Below are 16,711 nucleotides of genomic sequence, written 5' to 3' on the forward strand. Positions count from 1 at the left end.
TATCTTAATGTCTTTCCGTTTGATGTGATGATTAGATGACACACAACTTTTTATATCCATTTATTTCATATAAAGACTTAACCAATTATTTGAACTCTCGAAACCACTGATGCACGATTCCATCCCATATGGGCCAAAGAGTCATCAATACTCATTATATCATATGTGCTGACAGTAACAAAGCACAGCAGCACAACTACAGGCCAATATCTGATGCAGCAGATGCAACAGATGTGCATTAATCAGCACTCCATTGCTATGTATTACTTACTGCAGAATAATCAGTGGATTCATCAATCTTCCATAAAATCATCTTAACTCCTCTCTTCCTGTTTTCCCCTCACCGCCTGCAGCCACCAGCTGAACACACATGAAATAAGAGCAACAGGCGTGAAAGGTCCAAACCAACAGAGCAAAGTTCAGTCGAACCAAAACAGTTGGTTTTGGTCTGGGTCAAACTGAACCATGGTTTGTAAACAGTGTGAATACAGTTTGTTTGTGTTGTTCAGACTTTCTGGGTCTTTCCAGGGAGTTGAGAAAGCATAAAACAAAAGAAGAAGAAAAAAGAGAACCCAGTAAGGCTAGTAAGTTACCCAGGCTTGCAGGATTGCTGCAAACTCCACATCCGACAATGTAATGTTTTAACGACCAGAACATTCATTTGGCTCCTGAAGTTGGTGATACCATTAGTCATACCATATTGATGTCATGAAACTCACTGGTTCATTCAAACAGGAAGACTCCAATCGGCCAACGTCAGACATACATCCACCTACAATCAAGTCAATGTCAAGTATACGTAGATGATGACGACAGGATGTACTCCTGTCATACAAATGTCTTTCTACTTACAATGTGAAAGTAAAGACATGAACCTTGCTTCGGACTGTGGGGTATGAACATGCCCTTAGTCTTATAAATGATGATTCCCCAGTTTTAATCACATGTAAAGATTCTTCCTGGAACCACTGAGCTAGAATATACATTTAGCTGAAGAGCCCAACTTGAGCTTGCTCTCACGTCCCGACTCATCTGCAGCAGCAAAAAAAGGAGACGACTCTTCCTCCATCTCCTCACCTTCGTCCTTTTTAGTTCGGTAAAAAATCTTCTTAAATCTGTAACATTCAAGTCTTGTCTCAGTGAATTAACTCCCTAGCAACCACTAGATACCAACAATGACTTGTGGCTGGTTTGTGCTCTCACTCTCTCACATGCAAAGAATGTCAAGTAGTGTGGAGTAGATCAGCTGCTTCAGTGAGACACAGAGAAAACATTGTGTGTGTGTTTGAACAAGAATCTTTTATTATTCTCGAGGGCTTCATTGGATATTTGGAATGATGGATTAATAGATCCAGGGCTTAATAGCTCCAGGCTTAATGACGCCACAGCCTCTGGCAACCCCACCAGCTTCCACTATACTGAACCACAAATAGATTTATAACCTACAGAGAAATTAGGCTTTAAATTGTCTCCTGGCAAAGTGATTGTTTCACACAGGTCACATGAGAGCATCTGCGAGTAAATGATGAAACTGTCAGGTTTAACAATCTATTTCCTAAGGCTACATCCATACCACTACATTTTTGTTTATAAACTCATCAATGGATGCGCCTGGCGACCACATAACTCTTTTTCTTCGAAAGCTTTTTAGTCTGGACAGGCAGAAACAGAGATGTTTCGAAATTGCAACTTAGCAGTCAATACCATTTGTTGATTGGGTATGTTTGATCACAACACAGCCTTTGCTGATTCATCACTTGCGCCCTTCTGGAAGAGAACTACCAGCATTAGCAGTGTAGGACGCAACATGGATAATGAAAAAAACAAGCATAGCTGACACTTTTGTCTTTTCTAACAGCTGGTGTGCGGTTAAATGTTACTTTTTGCCACTGCTGTACGTGAGTGGTCAGATGATGTGCGTATAAGGCATGTTGGTATGAAAGGGAAAAAAACTGATGAAGACCCAAAGCGCTCATGTGGACTGAAGTCATTTTAGATTTAAAAGGCCATTTTCAAATGACCAATGGTACAATGGTTGCATTTTGCTGCCTGTTAGCCTACAAATCAATTTTACTGGCTTGAAGCTATTTAAACTTATCGCTGCAAGATAATTCAAAATATCAAGATCATGTCTACACAAACTTTTTCTCTAAATGGTGATCAAATACTTAAATCAAAAGGGCAAACAAATCTATTAAAGCATATTTTTACCTCAAACACTTTGCAGATCTGTTTTAAATGTTTAATGTGAAGAGGACTATAGCTGCTGCCCTGGTGCAACATGTTTCCAATAGTGAAACTGTTGACCGATGAGACTAATCCATTTGGAGACCTCTCAGCAGACCCAGCACATTGTCAGGTGAGGTTAGACCCCTGTCACTCAGCACTTCAACCTCCATTACTAATTCAACATTCCTGCATGCGGCAGCTGTAACAGAGAGGGGGATGAACACAATTAATGAAGCTATCTCTTCAGGATTAAGCAGTGCAGTACACACAGCTCCCATCGCAGACGCCTGCACCTAAAATGGATTCCCGACGTATATTATTCCGCCATCCACAGAACTCCGCTAGCGTTATCTCAGTGGAAGAATGCCTGGAGGATAAACAGCTTCTTCTGCCCTTCACGCGAAGCTTATTTTTCTCCATTTGTTTTAAGATGACTCAGTCAGGGCGTAACCCGGAGCCGTTGCAGGACAGTCAGAAGTGGTGGGGTAGAAACTCGCCGATATTGCAACAATCACAGGAATGTATGAGTTAGGTGAGATGTATCCTTGTGTTCACACTGCTGGTGTGAGATAAGACAAGGCCAATTTCATATTTTTTATCCCGTCGACAGCAGCGAGCGAGCTTTGTTCCTGCTGCATGGTTCGACTATTGCTCATGTGTCAGATGTGAATTGCTCTTGGCAAGATCCACAATCCACTTCACTGTAATTTATGTTTGGTTCCTCCACAAAAGTTGGTTTTATAAATTGATTCAATATTGATATCTGCACTCGCAAGAAAATGTGTGATAACAATAAGTCATATGTGAAAGAATTTATATCCAACACAGAAAGAAATGTAGAATTCAGACTTATCTTAAAGAAAGAGGTTTGTGTGATGTCATGTTTGTCAGCTCTGATAAACAATCTCATGTATAAACCTGAGGGAGAAATACGCCTCAATATGTCCACATGGACGAACATATTCATTCTATTATTATTAAATCATCTTATGTGACTAGTTCATATATTAAGAATGTTTCTATGAGACCTCGAAGTGAATTTTGATTCGTGCATGTCCTTCTACGAAATGTAAAACCGAAGGTGACCTGTTCAAAGATTCTATTATTGTAAGAGCTGGCAATTGTTTTTCTGTCAATCAGTTAATCCATGAATCAAATAATTATTGCTCCTCTGTTAACAGACATTATTTTGTGTTTATTGACAATTTCAATTTTTTTTTTTATCCTTTCAAAGGCTCCACAGTCAGTGCAGCTAAAACAATTTACTCTCAAAGTAATGAATTAACTTTTGTTGAGTTTCTGTACATTTAGTTCATAACCTGTACTACATTTTGAAGAGGACTTACTCCTGAAGTCCCCACTGCTGTATATGTAAACAAAATACTACTACTACCACTAATACCAATACTACTCACAATCTTTTCTTCAGACCTTTTTGAAACCACTGAATAATGCTGAAATTAAACATTTCCTTTGATACAAAATAATGCACCTTGATGCCAATTAACCGAAAAAAATAACATTTGTGACGATATCCAGGTTAAGCATTTTGTTTTTTTGCTGTATGTTGATTTCGCATTTCGTCACAGAGATCAATAACTGTGCTTTAAAACAAACTTTAAATTCTAATCACAGTATCTTGAAATAGATTTATTTTGATGTCTGTGCTGTAGGGACCCCAGAAACATGACTTTAAGTTTAATTCTCATAAAAGTAGTAAAAGTTATCAGTTAAAGTATCAAACAGATTAAACAAGTATGTTTTTTGAGCGGTTAAAGAGCGCCGGGCCTCCAGGATCCCCTCGTTCCCAAGGATTAAATTTTAAATCATACAGAATCCTCTTTCAATGCAAATTAATACAATGGATTTTTTCCTCACCTACATGTCGTACAGCTCTTTCTCTTAATAGTGGAGAGACGGGATCGGATTCAACACCTGCATGTAATCCTAACAACCCTGCACAGCAGATGGGTTAAGCATTTGATTTCCATCTATAATTACCTCCAGGCTGACAGTTGCCAATCCACTGTGTATTGTAAATATAATCTTTGCGAGCGTGTTTGTGTGGATTCTCGTTCCTGTCAGAAGAGGCTTCGAGAGTGCTCCACGCACCTGTCTTTGAAAAACTTGTCACAGAGCTCAGCAGCTACAGCGTTTTCCCTGCTCCCCAACAAGAAAAGAAATCACTTCACATTTGATTTAGTATTTATGAGCGCATCCTTTATTTATTTATTTTGATCAGCGCTTCCCTTTTCATGCTGCTGTCACTTTCCATGACGGAGATCCTCAAATCGTGTCTCTGGTAGACATTATAGGTCTCAAGTCCCAGCTGATGCTCAGGAAGTCCCGGGTGTAGTCGGCGAATCTCAGATACAACAGCAATCTGGAGCGAAACGTTATTGTTATTCTCTCCATTGTTGTATTCGTCAAGGACGGAAAACTATCCTAGCTAAATGCAGTGGAAATGGAAAAATCATTGAAAAGCTTTAGTGCTTTTCAGCTTCTCCTCAACACAAAGTACAGAATCTCCAAAGAAACTATGAGTCTACAGCAGAAAACACCAATTACATGTATGGCAGAGCAGGTAATGGACATGGTGTTCAACGTCCTTTATGGAGGCCTGATTGTATTTCTAATGAGAAATACACTCCAGAGAGAGGTGGAGCTGACCGAAACAACACTCAGTGAAGCAGACCCAATCTCTGCCACTCACCCGAGCAACGAGATGAAAACCCCGCATGTTGTGATTGCTGACGTGAACGCCAGCGGGAGATGTCCAGGATTACCTCGTCACTCCGTCTTCTCTTTGAGCCATCCCAGCGGGACCCTGGGGGAAAAAACGGTTTGAACCTAAACCCCGACACCTCAACATTTCAGGTCAGTTTGACCTCCGGGCAGAAAGTCAGTGTTGCAGTTGATCCGTGTTTCTTGTTGATTATTGAGACTGTGGCGGCAAACCGTCACGCCACCGTTTCACAATGAATGGAAATATATTTACACTTCTAATAATAAAAGGGATCTTTCACTTGGTGTGTGCCGAACTATTTGCCGCATGTTTGCTCATACCGTCACGCTACGGTGTGTGCTCTACTTACCTTTCACTCTTTAGTCTGTGTACCTGACCCTTGGAATCTGTTGTGCAAGGACCGGCCTGAATTACGGTTGAGGACACATATCTTGTTCTCCAGGATACATAAACATGGAGGCATTTCAGAATTTCTGGCACATATCTGAACCTGCAGAGATGGAGTCAGAATTGATCCCCTGCCAAGTTTTAAAAGGAATTATTTATTTATGACACGACAAGTTATCCAAGAAAACTTTTCCAAGAAAGAGCTTTATAAAACCTACAAGCCACAAATGATTAAAGAAAGGTTTATGATCACATTTCATGGCCAAATTCTCTGATTCTATACGAAACAGAGAGTGGAACAAAGTGTCTGTTTATTAAGATGGAGGAAAAATCATTATTGGCTGATAGAGGAGGAAAAGATCTCTTCAGCTAAATTAGTTCCCTGGGAGACAAGTGTGCTTGTTTGTGGGGTTCGGAACAAATGTGCTGTAAGTGCTCCTCAAAAAATCAGTCGCTCAGACACTTCATCACATTCACATTGCTCCTCTGTAATTATAGGTTTAAAGTTGACGTGTGAACAGGATATTTTACATGAAATAACAGAAACTAATTATTCTGATGGCAGTTTCTGTGATGACCAGTGGAAACTGGATTTTAATGTGTGTAGTTTTTAGCTCGTTAATTCTCATTGTTTTTGTTTTGATCACCACTAGGAGTCAAAACACGCTTTGTAACATGTGAATGTCATGCGTGTTAAACGTGAAATACGAGTGTGACCATTGATTATTGCTTTTGATAAATCCATCAATCATCTTTGATTATATTAACAAATAATTAAGATTACTTTGATTCACAGATTAATTGTTAAGGCTATGGACAATGTTATAAGAGCCCAGGGGAATAAATTAAATCATTTAAATCTTACCAAATGTCTAAAACCCCCAAAAATATCTAGTCAATTAATATTAATTAAAACAATTGAATTTAAAATGTTCCTCTCAACATGTCCCTCAATCATTTTTTTGTCAATTAAATTAAAAATATGACAGAAATGATTGTTTTTTGCTTATTCATTCTTAGTAGGACCACTAAGAGTCACTCCTGTAAAATCTGATTTTGGTGAGAGTTTAAGTTAGATTGTATAAAATAAGACTGACACTAAAGATTATTGTTGTTGATTCATCTGTCAATCATGTATGATTATTTAAAAATGTATCTAGGATTATCATGATAAGCCAATTAATTGACAAGGTTCCAGAGCCCAGTGTATGATTATTAAATTGCTTATTTTAATCAACCAAAATGTCCAAAGCCTAAAAACATGACATTCATAGTTAATTAAAATTATTTAAATTCGTCCAGTTATCATAAATATTGAAACTTCCTCATTTTCTTTGAACCATCATAACATATCAATCACAGTGAGTGGTAACTACACTAAAGTAAAGGTGCAGCTATTGATAACTTTAACGTTAATTAATCTGGTGATTATTTTAAAGAAATACATCAATCATCAACTTATTTTGGTTCTCTGTTTTTATTTTTTATCCTTTTTTTTTGTTGTTCATCCAACAGCCCTAGAACCCAAAAACCTCTAAGTTTAATAACTAGCCTGACTGCCTGTTCATAAGGTAATTTATCAATCCAGCGCTAACGTCTATAAACCAAATGTCCTCACTGTATCTCTTTTAAAAAGTAAAAGAAAAGTCTGTTTTAATCCCTGGTGCTTTGATCCAATATGACTCTAATATGTGCAAAGTATTTCAAAGATCAATAACCAAAAACACCATGTTCGTGGTTCGCTCTTCTGTGTGAGTCATTGTGAATCAGGCTCTGATGTCCACTTTGCTCTGTGTGCTGCTGTGTGGACTCTAATAGCTGAAGATATCCATTGATCATGCAGACCCGAGTGAATGACACCTTCCAACAAACGCAAGATCACAGATTCAACTGAAGGCGAGACCGGGCCGCATGATTTATATTCCAATTCTTCGCCTTATTATTCAGACTCCAGCAGTCTGGAGTTGACGTGAGATTTCTTTTTTAAAAGATTTTTGATTTCCCTGGACCCATTATGATTTTCTTGATGTAGTCTGAAGAATTTCATAAGGGCTGGACCAAAGATTGACCCGTAAATTGAGAGTTTGGCTCATGGCTGAACTCCGTCTTCACAACTTGATAAAAAATCCGCAACGGAGGCCCCGCTCAATCTCACGGCTGCTTTTCATCATCACTCGTGAATGCATTTATGTCCCAGAGATATTTTGAACTCCTACACATGAGGCAGCTGCTTGCCCTTTACCACTCACAGATGATGCTGCACATTTGGTTTTATTGAACCGTGAGTACTGATGTGCCCTGGTGCGATTTCAGGCTTCGGCATGACGTGGCTGAGATGACGATAAGCACCTCGGAGTCAGAGAGCACTCAGACCTGTGTGTGGTGAAAACCATGTGTGTTGGTTAAAGCCAAGCAGGGTAAGTTTATTCATTTCAACAACAAGGCAATTTCAATCAATTTAAATTAAAAGTTAAAAAGGAATTAAAAACATATTAAAAAAATAAATATAATAAGAAATAAGTGTTATTAATACCAATTCTCTCATAATGCATCTTTCCTTGCAATACTCTAAATTCTAAAACCAAGGCAAAATTTTTTATAAATATCAACTTGTACTGGAAATGATTTGTTATCAACTAGTCATTCATATAATCGCAAAATATCAGATTTTCCAGATCAGAGTATATAATTTGTTTTGTTAAGTGAAAACATCTAAATACAATAAAGTTAAGGCATAAAACAGACACACAGTATATAAATCCTCAGATGTGAGAAGCTGGAGAAAGTTTGTAATCTTTCCTTAAGACAAAAAATTACCCAGTCATCAAGATTGTTGTTGACCAATTTTCTGCAAATGCACATATTGCTTTGCTGCTACACTGTTGCTGCATTGCATGACAAAAAACATTAGGTCTGACCCAGATGCTTCCTAGCTTCAACTGTTGCCATGGTGAGGGATGTTGAAATCTCTTTATTATTATAATAAGTTATTCTCAGACTTCTGCACAGCCATCAGGAGCCGGAGCACATGGGAGCCATGGCTGGGGATCAAACTACCCACCTCCTGGTTAGTGGACGACCATAGTTCAGAGTCTGCAAACGTGATCTGCGGATTGCAATTCACACATTCAACACTTTTACTGACTAAATTACTATTTCCAGTTTAAAAGCCTCATATTACAATTTAATACTCCAGCCATCAAGAGCCCTTGTATAACTTGCTAGTGATTTTCATCAGCCCCCTCCAGTTTGGTCTCTCCTGCCTCTGTACATACACCCCTGTTGCCTCCTGCAGTGATTGAATATGTGCTGTTTGGAGTGCCAGGATTTGAAAAGGAAGCGGTGATTTCGTACAGTGGATATAAATTTCAGCAGCCGCTGTGAGCTCGGTTGTTTTGGATGTATCCATACTCTGAGCTACTGTGCCACCAGGGTTGAGAAAATTGCTTTCTAAAAGGATGCTCTCGAATGATACATTTTTAAAGCTCTTTTTTTTTTTCATTCCCCAAGGACACAATTTGGCCTTTGAGATATAGTGGAGAGGTGAATTAAATAAAACTGGTGTCACAGCATGGGTGTTCATTATAATTTGGTTGGGGGACAGTACAGGTCAGTGCTTCCCCAAGGTTTTGGAAAGCCAATTTGTGCCGGGGCATCAGTGCATTTAATCAGGTGTTCGAATGTAAAAACTGAGTGCATTTAGATGAGAATCAGGCCCTTTCACTTCTTCACGTTTTGTTATGTTGCATCCCACCGCATGCTGTCGTTTTGTAGCCTTGAGTTTGGCATTTTGTCCGCCGCCATCTTAGTTTTTGAGACAAGTGGTAACCATATCTGGAGGAGCAGGGGGTGGGGCCTAAATGAGCGCTCGAGGACTCTGCACACATACACCTGCACGCTGCACCTATTGGACAGTACTAGCTGTCAATCACACAGTATGAAATCTGCAATGTGTACAGTGCTTTATGATCTATTTGACTTTAAACGAGACCATCATTTATTAATTGAACATCATTTTGTATTGAAGAAGACTTAGAACTAGAGAATAAGAATTTGAACCTCTTAGGAAAATGTTTACTGACGTTATAAATCAAACGAGAAGCAGCAGAAACTGACTTCTTTTAGTGTCCTTCAGAATCAGTCTATAGCTGTGTCTAAGGGGCTGCATCCTTCGGAGGCTGCGTTCTTAGACAAATTGCGTCACAACGGCACTTTGCGTCTGATAAAATTCAACAAAGGCTCCAACAGATGGATCGTTCCCAGCCCAACCTGTCCATGGATAGCTGATAAAATCAAAACAGTAATGGCGCCGACAAGCAACAAGATCTCAGATGCTTGAGTGTCAAACTTCAACTTCAGTGAACGGCCATGGAACACATCAAAAAACCAAGGGGTATTAAAACGTATTGTTTACAACTGTAGCTCTGTTGCTAGGCTACAGCAGTAAGGGCGGAACGAACTTGCGTTGCAGAAATCCTCTATAAACCAATCCGTCTCATTTCGGTTTGGCATTCATGTGAACCGCGTACTCCAAGGGAGACGGCCCCTGAATTGTCACACAGTTAATGCTTGCAGCCTTTTGATAAAACTGTGAAGGTATACATGTGTGTGTGTTTGTGTGTGTTTCCTCCCTAAGTGTGTCCCCTCCCAACTTAGCGAGCAGCTTCAGGAGCACTTTGCTTTGACAACCATTTCAGCTGCCTCTGTAGAGATCTGCCCACCGCGCTGTGCGGCCCTTTTGTACAAGTGCTGTCCAGGCTCATTGAAATACTGTCTTTGAACTTCAATGGCTCATCTCTCTCTCCATCTCCGCTGCACATCACACACAGCTTCAGTGTAAAAACACCCTCTTACAGTCCAGTGAAACAGCTTTGGAAATGTGTTGCTCCTGTGTGTGCGGTCGATTGTTGTCATAATTAATGTGTCTGTTGCACTTTGTTCATATGCTGCAGCTGCTCCTCCTCTTTCCTCAAGTCAAACATGAAACAGCACAGAGGCAAACAGTGGGATTCGTTTTCCAACGCGGCGAGTGAGCTTCAATGCAAATCATCTGGTTTTTGAATAAGCGGGTAGCCAAAGTGATAAATGATAATTTGTGCTCTCCAGCTGTCTGCTTGACTGACGTCCACCCATTATCAGTTATAAATATGTTTGTGACTTTCATACATAACAAAGTAGTCCGCCCTGTACTCAGACCACAGACTGTAGAAAACCAGAAATATAATTGGATTTAAGTTGAGTGCTTGTGTGTCATCTTATTATCAGAGCTAAAAGAAACACAGGGAAGCCATTTGTTCTAAGGTTAGATTACAATACATTCACTGATGAGTATATCAACAGAAAATATTTCAGCATTTGATTGACCATTTTTTATTTTTGTTATTTTCTAAAAAATGTTTCCATTTGCTGCTTTGCCATTTGAAATTTGAATATCCTTTTGTATGTACTTTATATCTGCTTCATCATAACAATTGGCAAAGTAAGCTGTTAACTGTTTTTTGCTCTAGTATTCTACAGTCGTTAGTCTCATATTAGGAAGTTTTCATTGTGGGTAAGTTTGGAAATGAAGTGGTTATTATGTGGTTGGTGTTCATTTAGGATACATATGAATACATCATATCCATAAACACAGCATGCGCACTGTACCATTATACTGTTTATATTAATACCACAATATTGAATTTCATACACCATTAACAAATGATCTCATCTCTAACTCCACGTGGTCAAAGTTCTGTCTGATTACAAATGACTGTAATATGTTGAGACCTAAATTACAGCCATTTTCTTCTCCAGCCTCGTTATTCCTAATGGAAAGAAAAATTATCCTTAAAATTGGCACCAAATAGAAAATTAGAGGAGCAGCGATCAGGACTTTAACTCACCGTGGAGAGAGAGATATACTGACTTTGTATTTCAGGAGAGGAGATAGAGACTGTTCATCAGACTTCAACACAGTTTTCTTGGATTTAGCATCTCGCAGCCTTTAGGAGAAGTGGAGCTGCAGTTGTCACTTGGCTCAGCCAAATCTAAAGTGGTGAACTTTACGAAAGGCTCTCACACTGTAATTTACAGCACGGGGCAGAGGGGAGGAAACCAAAGAGCTTTTTGTTTAGTTTTTCTGATGATTTTGTTTCTGTGAATGCACTGAGGGGAGGTGAAACACTCTCCATTCACAAGACACATCTGCTCTTTTTCTGTCATGAGTGGTCAGACTGCACTGCACTGGGTCTGAATCATATTTCAAAACCTGTAAAACACACACACACACACACACACACACACACACACACACACACACACACACACACCTTAAGCTACTTCTGACTGCAAGGCAAATGTTAGAGATGATAAGTTTATATCCTATACTTCATATACAGTGTTTGCATATATCAGCTTTCATTTACATCAATGCACCAATTAAATTAGGATTCACTTACCATCTTCGTAATTTAGTTAAGTCAAACTCCAGTTTCAAGAGTTAAAAGTAAAGCTTTACACTCGAGCGTTCCTACAGTTGCCGTCAGCCCAAAAGGGTTTCACTAATTCTACAGATTTAAAAGCATGAATGATTTTCAAGAAGTTGTCAATTAGCCGCTAATGAGGTGAATCACATCAATTAGCTGCAATAGAGGCGGCGTGCAAGTATCAAGTCCAACTAAAAGAGTAACTGATTCATGAGCCTCTCCCACAGATCCACATTCACAGACTACCAATCACACTATTATCCCTGATATGATGACTGTAAATGAAAGACACAGATTCAGGCGGTGCTGCTGCAGTAACAGGCCAAACACCTCCTCTGTGGAGACATCAGAATACACACAGGCACCATGCTTCGAAAATGAGTCAGTTTACTCAGCATATGACAATATGAGACCAATAAATCAACTGCAATGAGAAGAGAGCTGGAGCCACAGAGACACATCCCACTCACTGCTCGAGGCACTTCTTCCTCAACAGACTCTGGGTGTGTTTGAGAATGATATGTCTTCATGGGGATGTTAGAACAGTCACTTGAATCACACTGGGAACTTGGAAATCCCAGTTTTGTTTTGCCTTTATCGTTTGGGGACTGGGGATATTAAAAAAAAAGAAATCCAACGTGAAGGCGGTTTCGATTATAGGCTACAAACTGTGATTGTTTTAAAGATCTCAAAGAGGGACTGCTGCATACACTGCAGATATAATTGACCATTATACTGAGCGACATCCCTAAGGACAAATCACCACCTCCCTGCACAGCGGCAAATGGAAAGTGCTTCATACTGTTTCCACTTCAACACGGCGGAAGTGGCCTCGTGGGACACAGAGCTGGAGGACTGAAGGCAGGAGGACTACATGATTAGGCCGCAGATCTGATAGAAGGTCAGCATCTGTGGTATAGGCCAGAGACAAACACAGATGCTATCAGTAAGAGTCTGGAGAGCAGCGATAGTCCTCCAAGACTGTGATGTACGGAGTGACAATGCTGTCACTCCGCCCTCCTCCAGCCCTCGCACCGGAAGATCTCCAGCAGCTAATCGATGATGATGTAAACCACATTTCAAGCCTCCCTGCTCAGGTTTACAGTTCGTGCATCGTAAATCCAATTGTGAATGTGCTCAGAGATTTAATGCATTTAGTTCAAAAAAATAAATTGTTTTATTTTCTCACTGGATGCAATTATTGGTGAGCTTTGCTACTGGCTGTTGGTTTGCTTTGTTGACTGGTAAAGGGTAAATTAAATGGGAATACGCTTTTTCATGAAGGCTTCTTAAAACAGACCTGATGATTAAATCACTTCTGTGGGTCGTCAGTTTTTATGTCAAACTTTAACGATAGAAAGCTGGTCCTATTACTGCTGGGATCCAAAATTATGGCTTTATTTCTACTTTGATTAAGAAATGAAACTTCAGTTTGCTTACCCTGAAATTTTGCTATTCCAGTATAAATGTATTTAATTTCTGCCGTTAGCGGCGTACAATGATGCTAATCAAGCAGCAGGACCATACACTGTTAATAAAGATGGACGACATTACAGCTCCCAAAAGTGAGGCCAATTCCACTGGATACCCGTGGTGGCTAGCTAAGGTATAGGTCATAAACCATGCCTCCTCCATGTTAGTCAAGAGGACATGGGCCAAACATCAGACACATTTTTAGAAAAGGTTTCTGTCATTTTAGGTGTAGTTCTTATCACACTGATGTTTATTCAAATAATCATGTTTCTTGAGTGAAATGTGATTTTTGACCGGTCAAAAGAGCGAGATGGCGGCAATATTTTAGCTTCAGTTTTGTTCAGTGGGAGGTAGCAGAGATGATCCTATATGGTCTAGAACTCATTTGCACTAAAAAAGAAAAATGGCAGAGTTGTTGCTTCAATATGATCAAGTAAGTTATTATTAATGTATTTTTGTATTATTGTATCAATTAAAATGGGGCCCTTAAAGGTACTGCAACAATTACAATATCAAAAACAGTTGATCAAATTGCATCTGACTGGGGTGAATCTATTATTTGTTATTTTTATGTATCCTAAAAACGTTTCATTTGCTTGCAAAGACAAGTACTTATACTATATTGTATATATAATGGGCCTCTTCTAATATTCTACAATAGCCAGCCATTTTATATTGCCTTATGAAACACTGATTGTCCATCTCTAAAGGAAAATGATGTTCTTTAACGTACAATTTGTCTAATTATATTCACAAAAAAAGCAGCACAATGACACACTGAGTGCACTTTAATTTGTTACGTGTGCTCAAATTTGCTGAACACTATCGCAGAATTTGCATTCACAGCTCTTATCCAACCTTGGCCTTTTATTACCCTCAATGCAACAACTGCAGGGATGCAACTTTGCTTCAAGGGAATAATCTGTGTTTTAAAGCCTTTTCCGTTAAAACACTCCTGACTTAAAAAAACATATGAGCCTAGTTCCTGTGGAAACCGGACAGCAAGCTGTTTGTTATTCAGTGTTACAGTTTCTTGTTGAGTTCCTAAATCTATTAAATACTTCTCTGTCAGGCTTACTACTCAAATATCAATCAGGATGTATTTTAGAACCCCCGTCTTCCCTCTTTGTGTCTAATTATGTGCGATTTGGGCATTAATAGCAAAAGAGGAGCGGCTCCTATTGTCTGCTGTGTTTGCATTTCTGTATGCACCGCATGGAATACTTCCATTCGAGAACTGAATTCTGTGTCAACATTTCCGAGCTTCCCATCTTCCCTGAGGCACTTTTCTCAATGCAAAGCTGGCTTTAGCCCCTGCTGACCTGTGTAGTTCTGCAGGAAGATGCTGTTCACCGAGGGAGAAACAAACATAAAGACAGTCTCTCTTTCTAACAATGTCTTTAATAGTAATGTGGGCCCTGTGGGTGTGCCTCATTTCCTCTCAGCTCCTACACAATATCTCTGAAGACCAGCAGTGCTGGATTCAATGAAACTACAGAGGAGAATACAGACAGAAATCCCTCTTCATTCTGTTAATCCAAAACATTGAAAAAAAAAAGAAGCCTGATAATGAAAATAACTAATTCTCTGAAAAATACACATAGTGCAAGTGTGTGTTGGAAATACCAGCTAAAATTGTGTCAAGATGAAATAGTATTTGTTCCCTTAACTCATTATTCTCTCCACTCCAGTGCCTCCCAGCAACTGTAGGTATAACAAAGACAAACGACTAAACATTAGATATGTGAGATGTCACTGTAGAGTTTATAAAAATCACTCAACCGGCTTGACGGGCCCCTATGGCTTGATTAAAATCTGTTTAGTATTTGTCTCTGGAGCAAAGAGTCCATATGTTTTCATGCAGCCAAAGGTTTGCGGGTGTAGAGTTACTGTCTGTGTCATCACAGAGGACGGCTACTTGCTTGACTTTGGGCAAGGACGCACAGAAGCAGACCAGCGCCACATGGGACATCTGGATTTTCACACTTCTCGACACCCACGTGTAATCGACAGCGACAGGCAGTGACTGACGGCATCAACTTCGATACTGAAACTCAGGTGGACAATGATTCCTCAATCATCTCTGTGACTGGAACAGATCAGCGCCCTTGCTGCGTGGCAAGAATACTTTAGTCACACGACTCAGAGGGAATACTTCTCAGCGAGGATTGTGTCAGTTAAAAACCCACCTTTACGTTGTTTGTGTTTTTTGGAAGATGGCAGGTTATTTAGAAGATGGGTGACAGCTACATCGTGATGAAAACAGCGTCCACATACAATCATTCTCGCCATCATTCTTCATATATGTCAGATGGAAAAAAGGGCAAAAGCGTACTGATCAAAGTCAGAGGAAATAAATTAATCCTGAAAGAAGTTACAGAGAAAAAAATATACAGTTACAGGGTAATATAAATAAACTCATATTACACATCTACAAATATCTAATTGCTATGAAACATTTAAAGAAGTAAATGCTCACATACTGTACATGTATAGCATTGCATTATCCAAATAATGCATTTATTTCATACATACACTGTTTTCACATCACAATATCAACTAAGTTTAGAAAGTCAAAAAGACTGTATGTTAATTCAAGTTATGTTTAAGTTAATTATTCATATTATATTGAAATTACAATTTATAACATTTTTAACTAGAAGTGCCCTTTGAAAGCGCAGACCTCTGCCAAGAGTAATTACCCATCTCACCATGTTTCGGATTAATTAATTGTCTAATCTGTCAGTTTTTTTTCATCCATGCGTAGAGCAAGACCTCAAAGTTTCAGCTGCAGTTGCGTGCAGCTTGTGTCACTACAGTTCTCTCCAGTGCAAAAATCCTCAGTCTTTGTAGCCGTCACTCAGAATGTGTTGAGCTTTAGTGCGACATTTGTGCAAATAGATTGAAAGAATTCTGTGGGAAACATTGGAGGAAAATTCCTCGATACGCTCATTTATTTGGATTTACACAAAAACCTTGTCGGCCCTTTCCTGACCCTGATGCATCTTTACGCATAATCTGTCCAGTTGTTTTTGCATAATCCTGCTTTATAACAGACAAAGTGAAAACAACCTCCTTGCAGGCGTAGAAAAAATGCTATATTCAAGGTTTTTCTGCCATGGAATTGTTGTTAGCAGCAGTAGATGCATGACAGTCCCATGCTAAAAGCTTAAATCAGAGGAAGTAATGATGCGCCCTCTGAACAGAGCCACTACTTCATTAGGGCAGACTTGACACTGCAATGACTTATGAGAAAATGACGTGTGTGGAAGCAAAGACACAAAAGAAGAGGTAACATTGACATGGTTCCTATACCAGCTGGAGACTCATTTTATAAAGCAAAATGCTGCATTATTGTATTCTGCAATATTTGGTAGGACAATACCACAAAATTCAACAACAGACTTTC

This window comes from Paralichthys olivaceus, chromosome 11 (genome assembly GCF_024713975.1).
Source record: "Paralichthys olivaceus isolate ysfri-2021 chromosome 11, ASM2471397v2, whole genome shotgun sequence".
Lineage (NCBI taxonomy): Eukaryota > Metazoa > Chordata > Actinopteri > Pleuronectiformes > Paralichthyidae > Paralichthys > Paralichthys olivaceus.